The sequence below is a fragment of the Bubalus kerabau genome, chromosome 10 (assembly GCF_029407905.1).
Source record: "Bubalus kerabau isolate K-KA32 ecotype Philippines breed swamp buffalo chromosome 10, PCC_UOA_SB_1v2, whole genome shotgun sequence".
Classification (NCBI taxonomy): Eukaryota; Metazoa; Chordata; class Mammalia; order Artiodactyla; family Bovidae; genus Bubalus; species Bubalus kerabau.
In genome coordinates, this window is record NC_073633.1 from 102,350,380 (window position 1) to 102,374,016 (window position 23,637).

A 23,637-nucleotide genomic window follows, 5' to 3' on the forward strand; every position below is an offset into this window, starting at 1 on the left:
TGCTCAAATTGATGTCCACTGAGTTGGTGATGCTATCTAACCATCTCTTCCTCCACCACCCCCTTCTCCTTTTACCTACAGTATTTCCCAGCATCAAGTTTCCCCCCCTCCCCTCCCCCCGCCCAATGAGTCGGCTCTTCCCATCATGTGGCCAAAGTATTGGAGCTTCAGCTTCAGCATCAGTCCTTCCAATGAATATTCAGGATTCATTTCCTTTAGGATTCACTGGTTGGATCTCCTTGCTGTCCAAGGGACTCTCAAGAGCCTTCTCCAATGCCACAATGCGAAAGCATCAATTCTTCAGTGCTCCGCCTTCTTTATGGTCCAACTCACATCCATACATGACCACTGGAAAAACCAAGGCTTTGACTATATGGACCTTTGTTGGCAAAGTGATGTCTCTGCTTTTGAATATGCTATCTAGGTTTGTCATAGCTTTCCTTCCAAGGAGCAAGAGTCTTTTAATTTCATGGCTGCAGTCACCATCCACTGCCCAAAAACATAAAATCTCTCACTGCTTCTACTTTTTCTTCCACCTATTAGCCATGAAGTGATGGGACCTGATGCCATGACTTCTTTTTTTGAATGTTAAATTTTAAGCCAGCTTTTACATTCTCCTGTTTCACCCTCATGAAGAGGCTCCTTAATTCCTCTTCACTTTCTGCCTTTAGAGTGGTGTCATCTGCATATCTGAGGTTATTGATATTTCTCCCAGCAATCTTGGTTCCAGCCCGGCATTTCATATTATACTATGCATATAAGTTAAAAAAGCACTGTGACAATGAACTGCCTTGATGTACTCCTTTCCCAGTTTTGAGCCTGTCCATTGTTCCATGTCCAGTTCTAACTGTTGCTTCTTGACCTGCATGCAGGTTTCTCAGCAGGCAGGTCAGGTGGTTTGGGACTCCCATTTCTTTAAGAATTCTCCACAGTGTGTTGTGATCACACACTCAAAAGCTTTAATGTAGTCCAGAAAGCAGAAGCAGATTTTTTTTCTGGAATTCCCTTGCTTTTTCTATGAGCCAACAAATATTGACAGTTTGATCTCATCTTGCAAAATGTATATAAAAATTTATATGTCTGTTGCATGAACATACATACATAACTACCTTATTTTCTTTGCTCTCTCCTACAAAGTTGTCTTTTCAAATAATGATACATTTATTCCAGTTTCTCGAAGTTAACCATCTTGCTAAAACAACCTTGAAGTAGTCTTTGGGTGAAGATTTGTTGTTACCATTCAAGAGTCATCCCTGGTCCACTCTGGCTCTTCTTTCCGTCTACCTTCCTCACTGCGGGGAGTTGGCATTTCCGCTTTCATTACAGCACCCTGAAGCTCAGGGAACAAACGGGAGAAATCAGGATTGATTATTTTCTGTGCTCTCTTTGTCTTTGTCAGTATTTGTTCAAAGCCATGTTAGAGTTCTCAAAGCCAGAGTAGCTTAATGGATGGAGTTCGACATTCAGTACAGAAAACTGTGATTTCACAAAACCTCTGCTTATTATGGAGAGTCAAATAGAAAGAGTGGGCATAATTTTGCTTTAGGAACTTTACCTTCACATCACATTATTTGCCCTTTAGCTGAATATATCTGGCAAATTATTTATTAGGAAACAAGTTGCTTGAATATTCTAAGTTTATAGCATATCCTTTGATGCATGTGAATTCTGTGTGGGGATTCTTCATTCCTGTTTAAAACAAATTAATAACTTTTTAAGATACACTGCAGAGAAAAATCTGTTTAAGCCCATATTAATTATTATCACTTGCTCAGATTTATTTAGGGAGTTTGGGGGTTGTGAAGTGGTTTTCTTCTTTATAACTCGGTAAGGAGTTAGAGCTAAAGCTAATCTCAAATGCCACTTACTTTCCAAGTCTTTCAGATATTCCCAATCAAATATTCCCTTTCTTTTCTGCCTGTATATAATTGTGTTGATACCTCCAGTTATGGCATTTATGACCTTCTGCCTTCAATTATTCATTTATCCATCTTCCTTGTCTTCCGGTCTCCTAAGTAACAGGCAGGCAAGGACTTGGACTAATTCGTTTCTGAATTCCCTGAAGGCTGTTAGTCTCGAGCCCTGTGCTTCATACACACTCACTTGGTAACTGCTGCTGCTCCAGTGAGGTGAGCTCCAGGCAAGGGTCGATGGAGACCCCTCTGCTTGTATCCATAGAGGAGAGGAAGGCTGAGGATCTGGGTCTTGATTATTAAGGAAGGAAGGAAAAAAAAAAAAAAAAACGACGTGTCATAATTCTTTCTAGAAAAAACAGCGTTGACCGAATAACTGATAAGCTTAAAACCGGCAAATTAAAAAATGCCCCTGTCTTTCTTATTGTTCGTTGATGAGTGATGCTTTCTGCTGAGGACAAGATAAGGACAGATAATTTCTGATAGAAGATGAAAGGGTTCCCTCTCTATTTTTCCTTCTTTTCCTTTCTTGTCAAATCTTGGCAGGTATTTGAGTCCTGAATGAAGAAGGGAGAAGGGATCAGAGATTAAAACTGTACAGGTTTCTGGGTAGCAAACGGTAACTTTTCATTGTGTCTTAATAGGACCATTTTAACAATGTTAAAATGTGCTGCTTTGGTTAAAACCCCCATCTGTTGCTTTCTATAGTGTATTTCTCTGAACTCAAGAATGTCAAAGCTGGTCCCACTTAAATTAACCCTATCTCATTTTATGAGTTTTTGAAAACATTTTTGAGAAGTTTTTTGTTGTTTTTTTTGGGGGGTGGGATGGACAGAAAGAAAGGAGCTTAGATATAATGGGGAGTCCATCCTTTTCCATAAAGATGGTAGGATGCCCAGGGAAACTAAGTGACTTGCCTGTATCAGTGGAATGTTTAGGAGTAAAGTCACGATTTATTTCCTAACACTTATCCGGATCCTCCTTCACTTATACCTTATTTCGTTTATATTTCACATGTTTATCTGCTGCTTGGTAATCTCCTCTAATGTGTATATTTTGTTTATGGAACTATAATGTACATGGTTCAGGGACTCAGATCGTATCTTTGACTTCTTTTGACCTCTTACAACCAAGCCCAAGTCTTTGAACATTATTATTCACAGTAGGTCCTCCTTTCAGAATTAATGATTACTATGGGCAGCATTTGTTTGCATAAATTACTGTGGATGAAGAAATTGAGTGAGAGGTGGAAAGCTCCACCAAAATGAAAAAGAAAATAAGCCTAAAGATTGTTTTTAAAACTGAGAAGATTTTTTGTTGTTGTTGTTCTTACTGTTTTTGAAATTGGACTAATGGTAGCAGGAATAAAAGGATGCAGATAAACTAAATTGCTCTAAATAGCTGCAGTTCAGAGCAGTCCTAGGGAAATGCCTTCAAAGAGTGCTTAGAAAATGGGAAGAAATTAGTCTTTCCTGCTGCTTCTGCCCAGAGGGGTGGGATGCGGGGATTAGGAAAGAGAATGGGAAGACCACAGTGGCCCTCTCAGCCTCTTCCGCCTTCACTGCTGTTTACCGAAGGTGTGACTCTTAGCGAAGTTTCGGAATCAGCGCAGGTTACAAAGAAGACACCACTAAGAATTCACAGCCCTTTGGGGGCCTAATTGCAGTGAACCTGATAAATAATTCAGATAGTCAGAGTGCCTGGGTATGGAAGACTTGGTGCGTTTTCATCTTTTCCTTGAATATTATCCCCGGCCTCCTTTCCATCTGATTAGCATCTTCCCCCCTCACCTGCTTCCCTGTTTTCTCTCTGTCACTTCTCTGTCTCTATTCCGCTGCCTCTGTCTCTAGCTCTCTTTTGTCAAGACAGTCCCTTGTTTTATCTCTCTTGGCCACATTGCTGCTAAGTCGCTTCAGTCGTGATCAACTCTGTGTGACCCCATAGACAGCAGCCCACGAGGCTCCCCAGTCCCTGGGATTCTCCAGGCAAGAACAATGGAGTGGGTTGCCATTTCCTTCTCTAATGCATGAAAGTGAAAAGTGAAAGTGAAGTCGCTCATTTGTGTCTGACTCTTAGCAACCCCATGGACTGCGGCCTACCAGGCTCCTCCGTCCATGGGATTTTCCAGGCAGGAGTGCTGGAGTGGGGTGCCATTGCCTTCTCTGCTTGGCCACATTACTCTTTCAATAACTTACAAGTATAACTGGAAGTAGGGAGCATCATTTATTTCGGTAATGGTAACTCTCTCCATTGGATGGTACTCAGCTCCTCTGCTTAAGCTTTTGCCTCAATAATAAGTCACAGGTCTCCCCACCACCCCCCGACCCAGACCCCAGATTATAGGGCTAATAGAACCATGTTATACATTTGAAAATGTATATAGTGTACAAGTAATCTAATATTAGACATAATTTTGATAGTAATTTCAGTTAAATAAAGTCATAAAAATATTTGATAGTGAAACACTAAACTATCTGGATGGACACTGCCTTGCCAATCTTTTGATGTAGGGTCCAAGTTACTGCTTGCCTGTGGACCCACTGATTGAATTAATCTTATTTTCCTTCCCCTAATGCATCAACTCTGATTTCCAGTTTCTTATATTAAAATATAAGCAAGTAGGCACGTGGAGAGTAATCTGAGTGTAGAATTATTCCAGATTTTTAAGATTCTGCCCTCTCCTTACTTCTGTGTCCCCTAATTTGCTAGAAACTTTGACTAACTTGTCTTTCATGAATGTTTCTAAGCCATTCAAGTAGTTTTTCATACACTAAATAGCTCCTTTGTGTTTCCCTATTTTATTGCATTGTATTTTTTTTCTTATTAATTATAATACAGAGTTTGAATAATCCCTAATTATTAGAGAAATGCAAATTAAAACTCATTCCAGTCAGAATGGTCATCATCAAAAAGCCTGTAAATAAATGCTGGAGAGGGTATAGAGAGAAGTGAACCCTCCTGCACTGTTGGCGGGAATGTCATTTGGTACAGCCACTGTGGAGAATGCTATGGCAATTCCTTAAAAATCTGAAAACACACCTCCTGTATGACCCAGCAACCCCATTCCTCGACATATGTCCAGAAAAGATGAAAACGGTAATTCAGAAAGATACACGCACCTCAGTGTTCATAGCAACACTCTTTATAATGGAAGCAACTTAAATATTAATCAACAGATGAGTGGCTAAAGAAGTTGTGCTATAAACATACAGTAGAATATTACTCAGCCATATAAAAGAATGAAATAATGGCATTTGTAGCAACATGGATGGACCTAGAGATTATCATACTAAAGTATGATAGGTAAGTCAAATAGAGAAGGACAAATATCATATATATTGCTTATATGTGGAATCTGAAAATAGATACAAATGAACTTATTTACAAAACAGAAATAGACTCACAGACTTAGAAGACAAATTTATCATTGCCAAAGGGGAAATGGGAGTATAAATTAGGAGGGTGGGATTTACATATACACACTACTATATTTAAAATAGATAACTAACAAGGACCTTCTGTATAGCACAGGGAACTATATGCATCGTGTTTTAATACTCTTAAGGGAAAATAATCTGATGGGTGGGTTCTTGGATCTGCTGGGGACATGACCATGGCTCCTGGGAAAAGAACGTTTTCAGCTCCAAGAATCAGAAATCCTTCTGGGGAGTTCTAGAAGCTGAAATTAGGTTTAAAGCAGATGTCTAGAAGAAAAACCTTCCTTCGGTTTACAAACAAGTCTGCTTTGCAGTCTTGCTCTGAGAGTTGGATGTAAGCGAGCTGTTTTTAATCACCTTGTCTTACAATTAGTTTGGCATATCTTTCTTTTCCACTGTATTATGAATCATCAAACTGAGCATATCTCTGTATTAGTTTGCTTGGACTGATGTTACAAAGTACCTCATACTGGGTGACTTAAACAACAGAAATTTATTTTTTCATAATTCTGGAGGTTAGAAATCCAAAATTAAGGCAGGGTTCTGAGGCTTCCTTATATCATGGCCTTCCTTCTGGGTGTGTCCATGTCCTATAATCTCTTGTTACAAGGAGACCGGTCATATTGGATTAGGGCCCACTGTAATGACCTCATTTTAACTCAATGCCTCTTTAAAGACCTTATGTCCCATTCTGAGGTCCTAGGAATTAGAACTTTGACATTTGAGTTTTAAAGGACACAGTTCAGTTCATAACAATCCATTACCAGTTGGGTAATGGGCATTTGATGATGAATGAATGAGTGGATTTTGTTTGGTTTGGTTGGTTTTGGCTGTTCCATGCAGCATAGGGATCTTAGTTCCCTGGCCAGGGATAGAAACCATGCCCTCTGGAATGGAAGCACAGAGTCTTAAACACTGGACCACCAGGGAGGTCCTACAAATGAATTATTTATTCATATTTCTGCTACTTGAAGAATTAGCAATTCTAGCAATACGTGTGAGTTATCGATAAGTTTCTTAAATTTGTTATATTTCTATTAACGTGAAGATATGCTTAGGAGGTAAAATCCCAAGGTGACGTTTATATTATTCAGTAACTCTTCACCACTCTTCACACAGGAAGGATGTCTCATCATGTGAAAAGCCCCTGCTATCAGCAGGCTTGCCCCAAACATTCGCAGGCCCCTGAGCAAGGGTTAGAGAGAAGCCACTACAGATTTAATCTTTGAAAAGTTATCTCTTCGGAACACACTGTTCATAAAGTGTGTACAGTCCTCCTACCTCAGACCTGTGATTGATCTGTCTTTCAGAATGTCCTGGAAGCCCAGGCAGGTTTGACTTTAGAAGTCTGACTCCACCAGTTCTGCGTGGAAAGTAGCAAAAGAGAGAGTTGGTCCCAAGCCTCTTCTGTTTCCACTGGGGTTCCACCCTGAACCACGAGGGGCTTGGCCCACGCATACCAGCTCTGCACTCTCCTCCCCAAGGGAAGCAAGCGACACCTAGAGTGTCAGAACCTCGAGAGGACAGACCCATGAGAGAATCACCCAGCCCTGGGAGAAGGTTTGGGGCAGGGAATTCTGGACCTTGGCTACAAAGAGCGCAGCTTGGAAGATGCTGCCCAGCCTTCAGGCAGGCATGGTGTTTGGCCCTGTGCACTCCTTGCCCTGATGGGAGGGTGCGAGTCGTAGTCTGAGGGTGGTTCTCTGATCAGTTTCAGCTCCTTCAGGACCTCACACTAGCTTTGAGATTATCCTCATACTCTGGCTTCCTTGAAGCATGAGCAGGAGAGTCAGGCAATCAGAACTTTCTGAGAAAACACCAGGGTCATGGTTTGTGTGTTAGTCACTCATCTGTGTCCTACTCTTTGTATCTCCATAGGCTGTAGCCTGCCCGCCAGGCTCCTCTGTCCATGAAATTCCCCAGGCAAGAATACTGGAGTGAGTAGCCTTTCCTTTCTCCAGGGGATCTTCCCAAGCCAGGGATCAAACCTGGGTCTCCCGCATTGCAGGTGGATTCTTTACCAGCTGAGCCCCAAGGGAAGCCCAAGAATACAGGAGCGAGTAGCCGTTTTCTTCTCCAGGGGTTCTTCTTGACCCAGGGATTGAACCCAGGTTTACTGCATGGCAGGTGGATTCTTTACCCTCTGAGTCACCAGGGAAGCCCAAGGTCAGGGCTTAGCTACGTTCAAATGAAGCAGACAGAAGTGGTTGTTTCATGTGGGGATTTGCTTCATTACGTCCTGACGCCAAACACCCACAGTTTCTGCACCTGTGAAGTCTCTCCCAAAGACTGGCTCGCTCCTTGTGAGGAGATTCAGGTCTGGAAACGTGTGAACAGATTTCGGGTAAAGGCAGGAAGCAGGGTGCCCACCTCGCCTGCAGGGAGCCGGGGCGGTGGTACACACCTGCACTCCCATGAGATGGCCCGACCACTCGTGGATGCCAAACCCGACCACAGGAGCCACTCGTGTGTCACCGGGGTCGTGAAAAGCCACGTTTTCAGAATTACCTATGGTGACTTGCCGGGCTATGTTCATAGCTTCAGGAAAACATTTTAAAAAGCCAATGCTTTTCTTCAACACATAGAATAATTTATAGTGAGGGACCCACTGGCTTGCTCAGGAACAGTGGGTGGTCTGCATCCTTCAAGGTGGAAGGGATAGTTTGCCAAGCAGGGTGAAAGGCTTCAGGGATCACGATGAAAGTTGGGGGGGGGGAGCTTTCTAATTAATGACTGGGCAGAGCTTTCTAATGAATGGCGTGGTATCTTTACGCCACATGGGTACCTCGCTTGGTCTTGCAGATTCTTCAGGCAGAGCCGTGTTTCTTTTATTTATTCGTTATGTAGGCAGCGTCTATTTCCAAAGAGAACTGGAGATATGAAAAAATGGGAGCAGGGCAGCTTTGGGGGGTTCTCTGAAAAAGGATGTTTGCGGCAACAATTCAGAAGTTAGCAGGTTGGAGGTGCTTTACTCCTCCCCGCCCCGCACCCCCCCACCCCCACCCCTGGCTCCTCCTGTTGATAAAACTGCCTCCTTTGCTTCATCCTTACTTCCCCTCCCCCTTCTTACCACTTCTTACCACTCCAGGCTGTACAGCGTCAGACCGTCGGTTTTCATCTTTACCTTCCTTCTCCCTGGCTGCTCTAGTCCATTTAATTGCAGTCTTTCCGTTGCCCCTAAAATAAAAATCCAGGTAGTTTACCAAAGCCTCAAGGCCTTGTGTGTCCAGGCCTGTCAGAACCCTTGGCCCCCGCCTACGCACCCCGTTCTTTCCAAAAACATCTGCAGCCACACTGGTCTTTGACTTCCCAGGAAAGAGCAGTCTTCTTCCCTTCTGACTTTGCCCCTGCTCACACTAAGACCTGGCCTGCTGGGTTAACCTCTGCTCTCCCTGGTCCCAGTTCCCCCGTGGGTATCAACTGCTCATTTTTGGAAATCCCATTCTCCAAGATGCCATCCACGTGTGCCATATTTAAGTCCACACTCACAGCCCCCCAGTGTTCTTTATCATACTTCTTTATGTCCTTCATGACATCGCTCGTGATTTTATCATTTCCAGTCTCGGGTTTGTAGTTGTTATTTGATATTTCTTTTCTGTCTTGCCTTTGAAATGTATCACCTTTCTGACTGTAGGGACTTTATCTGTCTTGTTCATCTTTGTATCCCAAGGGCCTTGAGCTGTGTCTGGCACAGGATAGCCACTCAACGCTTGTGTGATGAATGAATGAATGAGAAATACTAGCTTTACGAGAAAGTCCGTACACTTCGCTTGATTTAGAATGTCTGCCAAGGATATTTGGATTTCTAGAGAGGGTAATATTCTAGTCCAAAGAAACTGGTTTGTAATTGTGAAATTGTGTCAGGGAGCTGGTGTAAAAAGGTTTTTGAGGAAACAGAGGTCCCTTGGGAAACCATGTCGCATTAAGTGGCTGCCCACCCACGAGTATTTTTCCTTGATCTGTTTCTTGAGTGTTTTGTCTAAGAGAGCAGACCTGCCATTTAGATGTAATACTTTAGAAGTTAAAAGTTGTTAGACCCACCACAATACTCCCAAGGACCAGGGGCCCCTGCATTTCAGTCAAGTGTGAAAGTGTAGCTAAGGAAGGAATGAGTAATACGATCTGATTTCAAACACATGATGCCCTGCTTCCCATTCATGATCTTTAAAATCTGCTTTATCATCCCAAACTTCACATTACTCTCTAGTATATGGGATTTTAGTTTTATTTACAAGGGAAGATAGGAACTCTTTTCTGAACAACTATAAAGTAGCTGAGACAAAGATGAAAAGCCAGTCAAAACTTTCTTTTCATGTGGCTCATGTGTGTGTGTGTGTGTGTGTGTGCGTGCGTGCGTGCGTGCGTGTGTGTCACTGGGGTCATCTTGCAGCTCCATTGCCTACCTCTGGTGCCAGCTCTGTGTACATGGGCCGGGTGACATGGACCAAGTCAGGCTGTGGCTTGCTTTTCTTAAAAAAGAAAAGAAATGTTACCAGGTTTTCCTAATTTTTTTTTCTTTTTCTTTTGGTGGAAGCTCTTTTATTTATTTAAACAAAGACTAAAGTGTTTGAAATTGTTTGACAGCATATACTTTGGAGAATACAAGCTTTTTGCATGTGGGGTAAAGTTGGAAACCTGCAGAGTTTATAAATGAAAGCAGGACTCTGACTGTGTATAAACCTATAAAAGGATCTGCTTGTATGTTTCAATTGCTAAGAATTGGGGGTGGGGTGTGGAGAAGGCAATGGCACCCCACACCAGTACTCTTCCCTGGAAAATCCATGGATGGGGGAACCTGGTGGGCTGCAGTCCATGGGGTCGCTAAGAGTCGGACATGACTGAGCGACTTCACTTTCACTTTTCACTTTCATGCATTGGAGAAGGAAATGGCAACCCACTCCATTGTTCTTGCCTGGAGAATCCCAGGGACGGGGGAGCCTGGTGAGCTGCCCTCTATGGGGTCGCACAAAATTGGACACGACTGAAGCAACTTAGCAGCAGTAGCAGTGGGGGGGCGGGGGGGGGTGCATATTCCAAAATTCATTCAGATGAGAAAGGCCACCAGTATAGATTTTTTTAAAGGTAGCTTTCAAAATCTGTTGTGTAGGTTTTTTATGATTGTTGCTTTCCTATGAACTGTTTCTTATCTGAATTCTGTAGCCGTAATGAACATGGTATTGATGCCTCTCATCTGAGGTTTTATTTTATGTCTCAGAAATCCCTTGATTTAATCTTAGCCCCTATCTGAATGTGATCCAGGGTCAGGGGCAAGGGAGAATGTCCTTGAGAGAAGGAGAGGGTCAAGGATAAGAAATAATTATCTTTCTGCTGTTTCTTGTCCCTTCTCATCTCCCAAATCCAGAAATAGTCCCCTGAACATAGCCTGACACATCTGCATGACAGGTATTCTGAAGATGAGAAAGTGCATTGTAAAGCCTATTTATTCAGTAAGGAAATTTTACACCATTTACATTCAGAGCCATTCCTATCATACTGAAATAGGCTTAAGCAATGAGTGTTTCATTTTTTTAGACTCAAAACCATATAACTTACCTGGAAATGCACACTTTGTAATTTCATTTCACATGCCTAATCAATATCATGCCTGACATCTGCATTCTCCTTGTGAAGGAGTCATGAGATTTTGTCTCATTATATCTGTCACATATGGGGTGCGGTATTTTGGTGGGAAAAGAGGCCATGTTTATACTTTTGGATTCAGTTTATTTTTTTCATAAGTGTTTTTATACCTCTGAAACTGGCCTATTTCGCGACGATGCTAACTGTGTGAAGTGGTAAAGTGATGCACAATTTAAACACAGTTGAACTGTCACACCGAATGTATGTAAATATTTATAAGCTGTTGGTATATATGAGCACAAACACGTATTTGCTTAGACTGTAAAGACTTACCTGCATTCAGATCATCACCATTTTAGAACTGAGGTGTTAAGTAGCAAGCATGATCAAACATGCCTTTCATCAAACGAGTTTGTAGTTATATAGATCACACTGATCGTATGTGAGTGGTACTCTTGCTGAAGAAGAGCAGAGAATTTGATGTCATTTTGTAAAACAAGCACAGTGCTCTAGTAATTACAATTATTTTCCACTTGCATGGTCTGTGTCTTTTCCTAAGGTCATTTAGTTCCTTTGTGTTTGGGGACTATTTATCCATCAATCTCTCCAGCTAGCTTAGTGTAGCATAAAACTCTTGAAGCCAGTTCTGAAATATTATCTCCACGATTCCTTATGGGACCTCAGATTGAAGATGTGAAAGAGATTTTACAGACTGCCTCTTCAAACAAAGTAATCATCTGAAGGTCGCCCTTTGATATGTCCATTTATTCTGCAGACACTTCTTGAATGCCTGCCACGTGCTGCTCTAGACTCTGGGGAGGCAATAGTGAGCACAAGCAGACCATTCTGTGACTGTGTGGAGTTTACAGGGAGACAGAACACAGGTTAGGAGCAAGGCCCTGCAGACCATGCCTGAGTTCAAGTCCATCTGTGTCTCTTCTCTGCCGATCTGCCTTGGAGAAGTTACTTAATAACTTGGAGCCATTCCCTCTATGGGGATCATAGCAGTAGAAAATGCATTGTTTTATTGCGAGTGGAGGTGTAAAGAGACTGAAGGTTAATGCCATCTTTGAGGAGAATGGGAGAGGGTGCCTTCCAGAGAAGTATGAATACAGTAAAATTGCTAGATGGGGCATAGGCTTCTCTCAAGTTGCAGCACATGGGCTTTTTTAGCTGTGGCATGTGGGCTTTGTTGCTCCACAGCATATGGGATCTTAATTCTCCTACCAGGAATTGAACCTGACTCTCCTGCATTGGAAGGAGGATTATTAACCACTGGACGACCAGGAAAGTCCCTGGGATTTCTTCTTTAAGATAGACCTAGCCTGTGGTGTTAAGTGACTTTCTCTGGTGGGACTCTGAAGCTCAGGCGGACATGGGAGTCAAGCGTTTGCTTGATTAGTGTCATGAAAGAATTGAGGACAAGAGAACCTGGGGTGTTGGCAGAGGAATTTTTTAAATGAGAGATCATATATCCTAAACTGGTAAGGAAAAACGGGGTGTTGTGGGTGGAGCACTGATGTTTTTTAGCCAGGAAAAGTGAGTTGCATATCCCAGTCCTATTTCTGAAATATGCTATTATTTGAACGCGTAGAAGACACCAATTTCTCCAGGCTTGTTTCCTTAATTGTAAATTAGTGATGACTTATTTCTCAGGCCTCTGTAAGGTATTTCACGAGGCTAGTAGTGGCTAGCCGTCAGTAGGTATTAGGATATTTAGCTGAATCTGAACTCAAGTTGGCTATATACAGGAGACTAGTGAATAATGCGGGTAGAGTTATTTGCTTATTCCTTCTTTTGAACTATCAGGAACTGTTTAAAATTTAAGCTTGAATCTTTTGTTCTAGCACTGCACAGCTTGCCTTTGGAAAAAGAGAGAGGCAGGAATCAGGAAAAGAGGATGAATTCTCATTCTCATCCGCTCCTCCAGGTCAACGCTGGCAGATTGCACTTGGGGGACGGCATGGGAAGGGGCTCACGTATTCAGAATGAGTGCTGCATGCTGAGTTCTCCGGTGGAAGGAGGGGGAGGAAACCTTTTAGACTCCCTGGTGTCAGGTGCTTTTATGGGATTGTCTGAACACAGCCTCTTGTAGAGTAAAAGAAGACAGAGCAAGATTTTCCCTAAAAGTACTGTTCGGTAGCTTACATTTCCCACTTTCTACAGGTGTTTTCACTTGGAATTCAAGGAACTCAGGGCACCTACAACATCTCATTTAAAGAGTGTACATAAGGTGGCTGTATGACAGACAGTTGTCAATTACTTTATCGTTTCAGTGGCTTTTCCTGCAGCAGGTGCATGAATGTCCACTAAGTCACTTCAGTCGTGTTTGACTCTTTGCGATCCCGTGGACTGTAGCCCACCAGGCTGCTCTGTCCATGGGATTCCCCAGGCAAGGATATTGGGGTCAATTGCCATGCCCTCCTCCAGGGGATCTTCCTGACCCAGGGATCAAACCCACATCTCTTAGGTTTCCTATAGTGACCCCACATACAGATTTTCCCAAACTGTAGAAACGTAGCGGTGACAGCTTTGGGACTCTTGGATGTGAAGCGGGCAAGGAGCTTCCCTGGTGGCTCAAACAGTAAAGGATCTGCAGTGCAAGAGACCCGGGTTTGAACCCCAGGTGGGGAAGGTCCCCTGGAGGAGGAAATGGAAAGCCACTCCAGTATTCATGCCTGCAGAATTCCATGGACAGAGGAGCCTCATGGGCTACAGTCCATGGGGTCGCAAAGAGTCGGACACCACTAAGCAACTAACACACAAGGAGATTTTGCTGTCTGTCTTGCTACCAGCTTATCAGTAGCCACTTGTCCTTCAGTGCCTCCAGTCCTTGGCACCTTGCTGCTGCTCGTCAGCTGGGCAGCCCTTGATTTCCTGTTCCCGCTGAGCACTGCCGCCACTTAGGGAGAGCAGTAAAAGGCCCCCTGGTGTAATTATCCTTTACTTATGTCCCAGTGCTGCTTGCAAGTGGTACCCACTTAAATGCCAGGCTGCTGCTAGCTTTGTAAATTTCAGCACTGAGGAGGGGCTTTAGATTTGCAGGAAGGTGGGTACTGGTTTCAACACCATTTTAACACCATTCATAAAATCATACCTGAAGCTTGCATTTTCATGTAGAAAATTGATCATACTGATTTTCTGTCCTGTCTATGTGGCTTCAGGCAAATTATGTCATCTCCGTGGATTTCATTTGAGGTTGATAAAAATTTCTCCGATGGGTTGTTGTGGGATTAGATAAAACGAAACATATTAAAATGTGTTGGATATTAAAGAGTCTATCTTTTATTTTTAGTTGCTAAGTAGTATCTGAGTCCTTTGCAACCCCATGGACTGTATGTAGCTTGCCAGGCTCCTTTGTCCATGGGATTCTCCAGACAAGAACACTGAAATGGGGTGCCATGTCCCACTCTAGGGGATCTTCCCTACCCAGAGATAGAACCTGTGTCTCCTGGATTGGTAGGCAGATTCCTTACCACTGAGCCACATGGGAAGCCCCATGAAGAGCCTATACAAAGAGTTACTTGATCTGACATGAACTTTTATTCACTCAATAGTAAGGGCTGTGTCATAGTTGTCTTTCTGATAATCAACTCCTTGCCTGGCAGGAATGGATGTTCCCTGAGTATTTGCTAAGCTGTACTTGCTGCTGGTCAGACCATTATGAGTCTTATCTTCCATTCTGAGCAGTGCATATCAAGAAAGGCATTACCAATGAAGGCCTCAGCATTGCTGAGATCCTGGAACACTTGAAATAGAAGGGACATTTACACAGGAAAGGAGAAGAGCTCAGAGACCCAATAAATATCTTCACATATTTGTAAGGTTAATGTATGGGAAGATGTATGTGTCTAGATAGGAAAGAACTATGGTAAAAATAGGGAATGAAAATCAGAGGAAAATAAAACTTGATGAATTCAAAAGAACCTCCTCTCTACTAAATTAGGGACAAAAGCTCCCTGAAACAAGGGCTTTTTGTTAGTTTTCAAAATGCTTATAATAGGAATGGCACACTGAATGCATGTTTTCCATATGTTAGATAAAATTCTAAGTGATTTATAGTCCTACAGCAACCCTGAGATTAGTATCATCGTTTTCCCCATCTTGCATATGGGTGAACTAGGGCGTAGGGAAATGAAGTAATGTGCCCAAGTTAGCACAGCTAGTCTGTGGAAAAGCTGTCCAAGTCAGCTGCCCCCAGAGAGAGGCTCTCTCTCTCTTACATTGGATTGGCCAAAAAGTTCATTCAAGTTCTTCCATAAGATGTAACAGACTTTTTGGTCAACCTAAAGCAATCTCTACCTTTCTAAATCACAGTTTATTGAATACCTACTTAGTGGTTTTGGTTTACTTCATATGCATCATATTTAGTGTTCTCAGCAATTCCCGTGGCTTATTATCTCCTAATGACATAGAAACAGCCATGTTGAAAGAGGTTTAGTGTCGCTGTCCTTCCATTAATGGAAGTGGCTGAGCTGTTGTTTCTTGTTGTCCAGTCACCAACTTCTGTCCAACTTTCCTTGACCTGATGGAATGAACTTCACCAGGCTCCTCTGTCCTCCACTGTCCCTGGAAATCTGCTCTAATTTGTGTCCATTGCGTTTGTGATGTCATCCAACCATCTCATCCTCTGCTGCTTCCTTCTCCCCCTACCCTCCATCTTTCCCAGCATCAGGGTCTTTTCCAACGGGTCTGCTCTTTCCATCAGGTGGCCAAAGTATTGGAGCTTCAGCTTCAGCATCAGTCCTTCCAATGAAGATTCAGGGTTAATTTCCTTTAGGATGGACTGATTTGATCTCCTTGCAGTCCAAGGGATTCTCAAGAGCCTTCTCCAACACCACAGTTCAAAAGCATCAATTCTTCAGCACTCAGCTTTCTTTATAGTCCAAGTCTCACATCCATACATGACTACTGGAAAAACCATAGCTTTGACTATATGGACCATCATCGGCAAAGTGATGTCTCTGCTTTTTAATATGCCATCTAGGTTTGTCTTAGCTTTCCTTTCATGGAGCAAGCATCTTTTAATTTCATGGCTGCAGTCACCATCCACAGTGATCTTGAACCCCAAGAAAATAAAATTTGTCACTGCTTCCACTTTTCCTCCATCTATTTGCCATGAAGTGATAGAACTGGATGCCATGATCTTCGTTTTTTGAATGCTGAGTTTCAAGCCAGCTTTTTCACTCTCCTCTTTCACCCTCAACTAGAGGATCTTTAATTCCTCTTCACTTTCTGCCATTAGAGTGGTATCATCTGCATATCTGAGGTTATTGATATTTCTCCTGGCTATTTTGATTCCAGCTTGTGATTCATCCAGCCTGGCATTTTGCATAATGTACTTTGCATAGAAGATAAGTAAGCAGGATGACCATATACAGCCTTGTCAGACTCATTTCCCAATTTGGAACCAGACAGTTGTTCCATGTCTGGTTCTAACTTGCTTCTTAGTTGCTTCTTGACCTGCATATAGGTTTCATAGGAGGCGGGTAAGGTGGTCTGGTATTCCCATCTCTTTAAGAATTTTCCACAATTTGTTGTGATCCACACAGTCAAAGGCTTTAGAGTAGTCAATGAAACAGAAGTAGATGTTTTTCTCTGGAATTCTGTTGCTTTTTCTATGATCCAACAGATGTTAACAATATGATCTCTGGTTTCTCTACCTTTTCTAAATCCAGCTTGTACACCTGGAAGGTCTCAATTCATGTACTGTTGAAGCCTGACTTGAAGGATTTTGAGCATAAACTTACCAGCATGTGGAATGAGCATAATTGTACTGTAGTCTGAACATTCTTTGGCATTGCCCTTCCTTGGGATTGGAATGGAAAACTGACCTTTTCCAGTCCTGTGGCCACTGCTGTTTTCCAAATTTCCTGATATATTGAGGGCATCACTTTCAAGGCATCATCTTTCAGGATTATAACTAGCTCTGCTGGAATTCTGTCCTCTTAAGTTTGTTCATGGAAATGCTAGTCCGAAGGCCCACTTGACTTCACTCTCCAGGTTGTCTGGCTCTAGGTGAGTGACCACACCATCCGGGTTGTCTGGGTCACAAAGACTCTTTTTATATGGTTCTTCTGTGTATTCCTTCCACCTCTTCTTGATCTCTTCTGCTTCTGTTAGGTCCTTATCTTTTCTTTATCGTACCCATCCTTCCACAGAATGTTCCCTTGATATCTCCAACTTTCTGGAAATTTCTAGCCTTTCCCATTCCAGAATGGGGATTTTCTTCCGTTTCTTTGCATTGTTCATTTAAGAAGGCCTTCTTATCTCTGCTTGCTATTCTCTGGAACTCTGAGCTGAGGTCAGATTGAATTCTGGCTCCACTAAGTCCTGACATCGTTTGGTGTTTCCACGCCTCCACCTCACTTCTACCTCTCACTTGCTGGTTTGGTCTGGACACAAGAAGGACCAGCTGTCTCAATTTCCTGAAAGCAGTTTCTGATCAGCACATGTCTGGGTAGTCGGACACTGAGGTGATTGATCATCGGACCCATCTAGGGAAAGTGGGCAAAATGTCTCTGCCCAGACTTCGTTGAAGACCAGGCAAACCAGAAACTACAGGGATAGGACCCAGAAACCTAATGGTTCATCACCTTCCCCAAGTGTTTTTGATGACCCCTGGGGGTGGGAAATCACTGGATCAGATGATGGGAAAATCTCTCCAAAAGATGAGTCTAAAAAATACCAGCATTTTTTTTTTTCCTACCTGAACCATGAGATCCTTAGTATCTGAGCAAACGAATGAATGACTGAATGACCTCCCTTTAAAATGGGTTGAAAAGTGTATAGACATGTGCTATGGCAAGTTCCCTCCTTTATGGACCATATGCTTTTATTTTTCCCCCTATTGGTGATGCCTCAATGAAATTCTTCTCTATTAGTGTCTGTTCACCATTGGGCTTATTAAATATCCTAAAGACTTAGTCTTGCAGCCCTTGATTATGCAGATTTATATGAACCCCAGGGATGGTCAGTGGGAGCTCCCCAGTGGATTGAGAGCAGCTGTATGGCAGTAATAAATGTGTCCTCAAAGTTTATGCATCTGAGTTTGTAATGTTGTAACTAGTACTAAACTTACCCCTATTATTTAAACCAACTGCATTGAAATCCATGTGAGAACAACTCTTCAAATGTGTTGGAGAATTTTATGCTTGTCAGGAGAATAGTTTTTCTTCTTCTTCTTCTTTTTTTTTTTTTTTTTTTTGGTCCAATTTTAATGTTTTCAATTCTAGACTGACTGGAGCCAGAAAATTGTCAACTGTTTAAATAAAGTGTTTCCTTGCTTTCCTTGCTTCCTTTCCCCCATTTTCCCTTCTTTCTCTCTCTTTGTTTTAACAAAGAAAAATATTTGTCTAATGAGAAAAACTTCAAGGGGCTTGATTAAGCTTCAGTGAATGAGATGGAAAAATGGTTTCAAGTTAGAGGGTAGCTATTGTTATATTTTTCTCCAAATTCCTCTGCTAATCCCTACATCTTGGCCAGCTAACTATAGAACTCTCCTGATTGTTGCAGGGACAGTATTTATAACCTATCTGGAGGAATGTGGAAATGTGCACAAGATCTATAAATTGCTTTAGTGTTTCCAGATTGTAACAAAGACATTTGTAGTGTAGTTGGGCCTATGGATTCTGCACCTGTGTGTGTCTGATTTTTAAGCACAAACTTAACTCCAGAAGCTCTAAATCTGATGTACCCAGGGACACTTTTCCAGGAGAATTCCTTGTCAAGTTAGCTTTTTCACTTGTAGCATCACTTCAGGCGCTGTGTTGTCTCTTGGCATGAATGGATTCGGTGCCGAACCATTTAAGATTTTATTAGGTTTGGCCTGATGTCATTATACAATGCAGTTGGTGGTACTTATTGACAATCCCTATTTTCTGTAGTATGATTTTTATAGTCTGAGTTTATTAAGGGCTCCTGGAATACAAGCTCCTGGAATTAATTAAAAAAGGGAAAAAAAAAAAAAAAAACCCAACACTTTGTAGGTAGCACTAGGAGAGAAACACTTTACAGAAAGCTTTTACCTGATTTATATCTTCTGAGTCTCAGTTTCTTTGGAAAGAGTTAAATTAAATGAGCCTGGGATAACTGCTCCTGTTATTGTCATCTTTAACAGATAGGCAGGGGCGGGTTCTTGCTATCTCCAAAGAGAACTGGTTGCATGTTGATTTATACTTAGGCTTTTGAAACTGTGTTTTCTGATATAAATGAAAATGTCTGCTTTTACCTGGCATCTTCCATTAAGTCTTTCTTCATAATCTCTCCTTTTCTGGAGAGGAGACACTGTCAGTGCCATGTTCAAACAAACAGCAAAGATGCAAGAAGAAAAAGAAAAAAAGCACAACTTTTGTTCTCAGTATTTTAAATGCATCTTGTGAAGTAGAATCTTTTAATATACAACCATTATGAAGTGGCTAATGATTTTGAAACATAGGTTTGTTTCTTAGCTTCTAGAAATAGCACGGTCTCAGTGGGAAGCAGACAGAGTTGGAAGAAAGAGCTGTGTGGTTAAAGTTCCGTTCCGTCTCTGAGCGGGCCTGGGTTTCACCTCTGGATCCATGTTACGGCCATCCCTGGACAGAACATCTGAAATCTCTTCCCTGGCTTGCACCTTCCTATCCTTCTGCTGCTGCTGCTGCTAAGTCGCTTCAGTCGTGTCCGACTCTGTGCGACCCCTGAGACGGCAGCCCACCAGGCTCCCCCGTCCCTGGGATTCTCCAGGCAAGAACACTGGAGTGGGTTGCCATTTCCTTCTCCGATGCATGAAAGTGAAAAGTGAAAGTGAAGTTGCTCAGTCGTGTTCGACTCTTAGCGACCCCATGGACTGCAGCCTACCAGGCTCCTCCATCCATGGGATTTCCATTGCCTTCTCCAATCCTTCAGATCCTCACAAAGGTAATCCTCCTGCCACTGTCTTTTTCCTGTCACCCCATGGACTAGACTAGAGCTTTTTACAAGGCACCGCAGTTCCCTGATACCCTGAGGCTGGAAACCTTTACACAGCACCGTAATTCCCTGCTTATTCACTGCTCTCCCCTCATTACATTTTTAAGACTCACAAAGTCAAAAACTGTATCAGCTCTGCATGAAGTTACCCTCATTCCAGTGCCCCCCACCAAATATATTGGCTGAATAAATAGATGAAAAACATACTGAGTTTCCATGCTTTTTTGGTATCCATGGCATGAAGCACATTTAGCCTCAGTTTATTAGAAATGCATCTTTAATTTACTCTATAAAATCAGAATAAAAATACTAAGCTTTTAAGGTACTTGTAAGATGGAGTAGGTCATTGGTTCTTAACTGGAGGCATTTTGCCTCCCCAGGGGACATACCTATATCTGGAGACACCTCTGTACATTCACAGCAGCCTCACAGCAGAATTATCTGGCTCAAAATTTGAATAGTGCTGATGTTCAGAAATCATAGAGTAGGTGTCAGTAAGGAGAACGTGGGTGGTCAAAGGTGATTTTTATTTTACTCTACATTTTGGAGTCTACCTCTTTGGATATCATGAATCATAACAAGTATACCAAGAATAACAGTTTTATGTATTATGTCCTTGTCACGTGTCAGGCCTCACACAGCTTTTCACAAATATTATCCTATTTAATCCTCTCAACAGTGCTGTTGAGTTAGGAACTATTTTATCCTCATTTTTCAGGTAAGGGACCAGAGGTGGAGTGAGGACTCAGAGACTATGCTTTTGACCATTATACTGTGCTACTTTCTCTATAAATTGAGTCTCTATCTTAGGATTTCTCTTAAAACATTTCCAAGACAGACTTCTCCAAAGAAGGATTTCGCCCCTTAGTATTTAGTAGGAGTTACAGCTAAAAATATGGAGATTTCAGCCTGCTTGACTTAAAAATCATTATTGCCTAGGTGGCTGCGATTTAACACTTGCACTGATTTGAACAAAGATACAGTCTACTGGCTGACATAATATATAGACTGTTGTCGATCCAAGAATTAGAACAAGTCTACCATGCACAGTTATTTTGTGGGAGTCCCGAGAAGCACAAAGGACACCCTGAGAGTTTGTTTTCATTCAACATTGAACTTGTCACAGCTGATCAACACAGTGTGATCCAGATGAGATTTTTCTCCTGTTGAGGGGGATAAACAGTGACAGTTTGCCCCATGTAATCCCGTTAGGAGCTTTCTTCGGGACCACATCCCCTTCTTATGTAATTATACAAGAACCACTTATAAGTAAAGCACACCTGCCAGAGAGCAAGACCTGGGACAAAGGGTTGGCCTTCAGGGTGTTTTTTTCCCCTTTAAGAGAACACAATTGAAGCAAGTGGAATATTTGCCATTTGGATGCACAGTGATGGCCTCCAGCCCCATTTCTGAATACTTTGTTGGCACCCAATCACTGTCACGGTTGTTTTTCAGTTGCTAAGTCATGTCCCACTCTTTGCGACCCCGTGGACTTCAGCACGCCAGGCTCCTCTGTCCTGCACTGTCTCCCAGAGTTTGCTCAAATTCACATCCATGGAGTCAGTGATGCTCTCTAACCATCTCATCTTCTGTGGTCCCCTTCTCCTTTTGCCTTCATTCTTTCCCAGTAATAGGGTCTTTTCCCGTGAGTTGATGCTTCAATCATTAGTGCCTTGAGGCTATTCACAGATAAAGTTTCTAAACCAATCCTACCATCTTGAAACATTGGTTTGTTGTTTCTAGGACCTTAAAACTGAGCTTGTAAACGCAGTTAAGAAGCATCTATTATTTTTACATAAGAATTTAAAGACCCTGGAGAAGTTATTTTTTCCTCCCTTGGAAAATTCTGTTCCTTGTGCACCACTTTCGCACTTGGAAGATTCCTGTGGAATCCTCAAAAATGTGTTAGATTCTATTCTTTTAGTCTCACTTTCCTACCTTTTTTGAAGAGGAAATGCTAATAGCACCAAACAGATTTTTGTTCTTTAAATCACGCTTTATGAGAGTGTGTCCCTCTGATTACAAATAACTCTTTCAGCTCCTACTGGATATTAATGTCTGTGATGCAAACATAAATTTCCAAGGATCTGTTGAAGCCAAGTGATATATTTGGTCATTGGGCTACTCTACTTATAAGATGTCATTTACATATAAGATGTAATTTGAGACCATCTCCCCGGGACCAAAGTGATTAGTATGCCTTAGGCTTTTACTCTTCTAAATCAGTCACTTGATATACTCTTGATTTTGTTTTACATTTAATAAATTAAAGCATTTGGATGATTAAGTAAGACGGCGCTGTGTTTAGGGCAGTGTTCCTCAAATTTTATTGTGCGTGCCCTAGGCTCTTGCTAAGGCACACACTGTGTGTTTCCAACAACTTCCCAGGTCAGGTTCATGTTGTTGGACCAAAGACCACACTCAGTAGCAGCTATGAGGGAATATTGGGATGGTTTGATAATTTGAAACCTAAGCTAGGGATGGCATCAAGCTGATGGCATTGAATTCACTTTTCCCTCACTAACCTTAGGTTTTTTTTTTCCTAAATTATTCGGTAAGCTTATAGGGAGATTTTTGCTAGAGGGGATTGCTCCTGCTTCCTGTGACAAAACATACATTTGTAATTTTTAACAAATTAAATAATTCCTGATTTTTAATAAAGTATCACACCCATCCTTTTTGCCTGGAAAGAGACTCTCTCGACCAACCTCCTTTTTTTCTTTAACATTTTCTGAACAACTGAAAATGTATATTACCATTTCTGGTCAGCAAAGGCATTTTTTAGATGGTTCACAATCTTTTTAATGGTAGAACAAATTTAACAGTCTGGACACTTGAATAGAGGTTACATTTTTTTATTTTCTTTTTTAACTATGTTTAAAAACATAAACAGCAGACTTCCCAAGTGGTGCTAGTAGTGAAGAACCTGCCTACATGCAGAAGACGTTAGACACGAGAGCTCGATCCCTGAATCAGGATGATTCCCCAGGAGGAGGGCATGGCAACCTACTCCGGTATTCTTTCCTGGAGAATCCCATGGACAGAGGAACCTGGCGTGCTACCGTCTATGGGCTCGCAAAGAGTCGAACACAACTGAAGTGACTTAGTTCTCATGCGTGTAAAGACAGCCAAGGAAACAATTTCAAACAGTTCCTCTGTGCATTACATGCAAGTTGTTTCAATTACTGTGTATTGGTGAGAATTAAGTGACTTCTAGCTTGCCGTGTCCTGTCATGTTAGCTTATTTTATAGGGAAATCAAATCTGACAGCTTTCAGTTAACGTCTTTACCTCTCTAATATACAAATAGATGGAAGAGTTCTGGAGCAAGAAGCTTTTGATTAGTATCTTCAGATTGCCTTTACTTCCCCAAATGTGTCTCCTGTCATTTCAAAGTTTGCTGAAAGTCCTTTTCTAGAAGCAGGAAAACACTCACAGGTGGGAGGAAGGTTGCGTTGCTGAAAAATAATGTATTCCTAGTCATGAGCTTGTCAGCTCTCAAAGGAATCACAGTGGCGTGTCTCATCTGTACCTAGAGGTCTCAAAAGAGGGGATAAGTGGAAATGTGCCATGGACTGGAGTTTGGTCTTTCTGGGTAGTAACTCAAATGTGAGCTATGTGGGAGGCAGACAGAGATGAGAGGAGGCAGGGAGGGGAGGGAAAAAAAAGTCCTCTCTCTGCCTTCACACATGCATCTTTACGTCACCTTTAAACTGCCTCATCACAGTGTCAGATCAAAAGGATGCATATTTCTGTTTT

The 23,637-nt window shown here is 42.1% G+C and overlaps 1 protein-coding gene across 2 annotated transcripts in view; it reads left to right on the forward strand.

The window, feature by feature from the left end:
• The window catches only part of FLRT2 (fibronectin leucine rich transmembrane protein 2), a 103,783-nt gene that overhangs the window by 74,497 nt on the left and 5,649 nt on the right, over positions 1-23,637 (forward strand). The gene's annotated exons all lie outside the window — the stretch shown is intronic.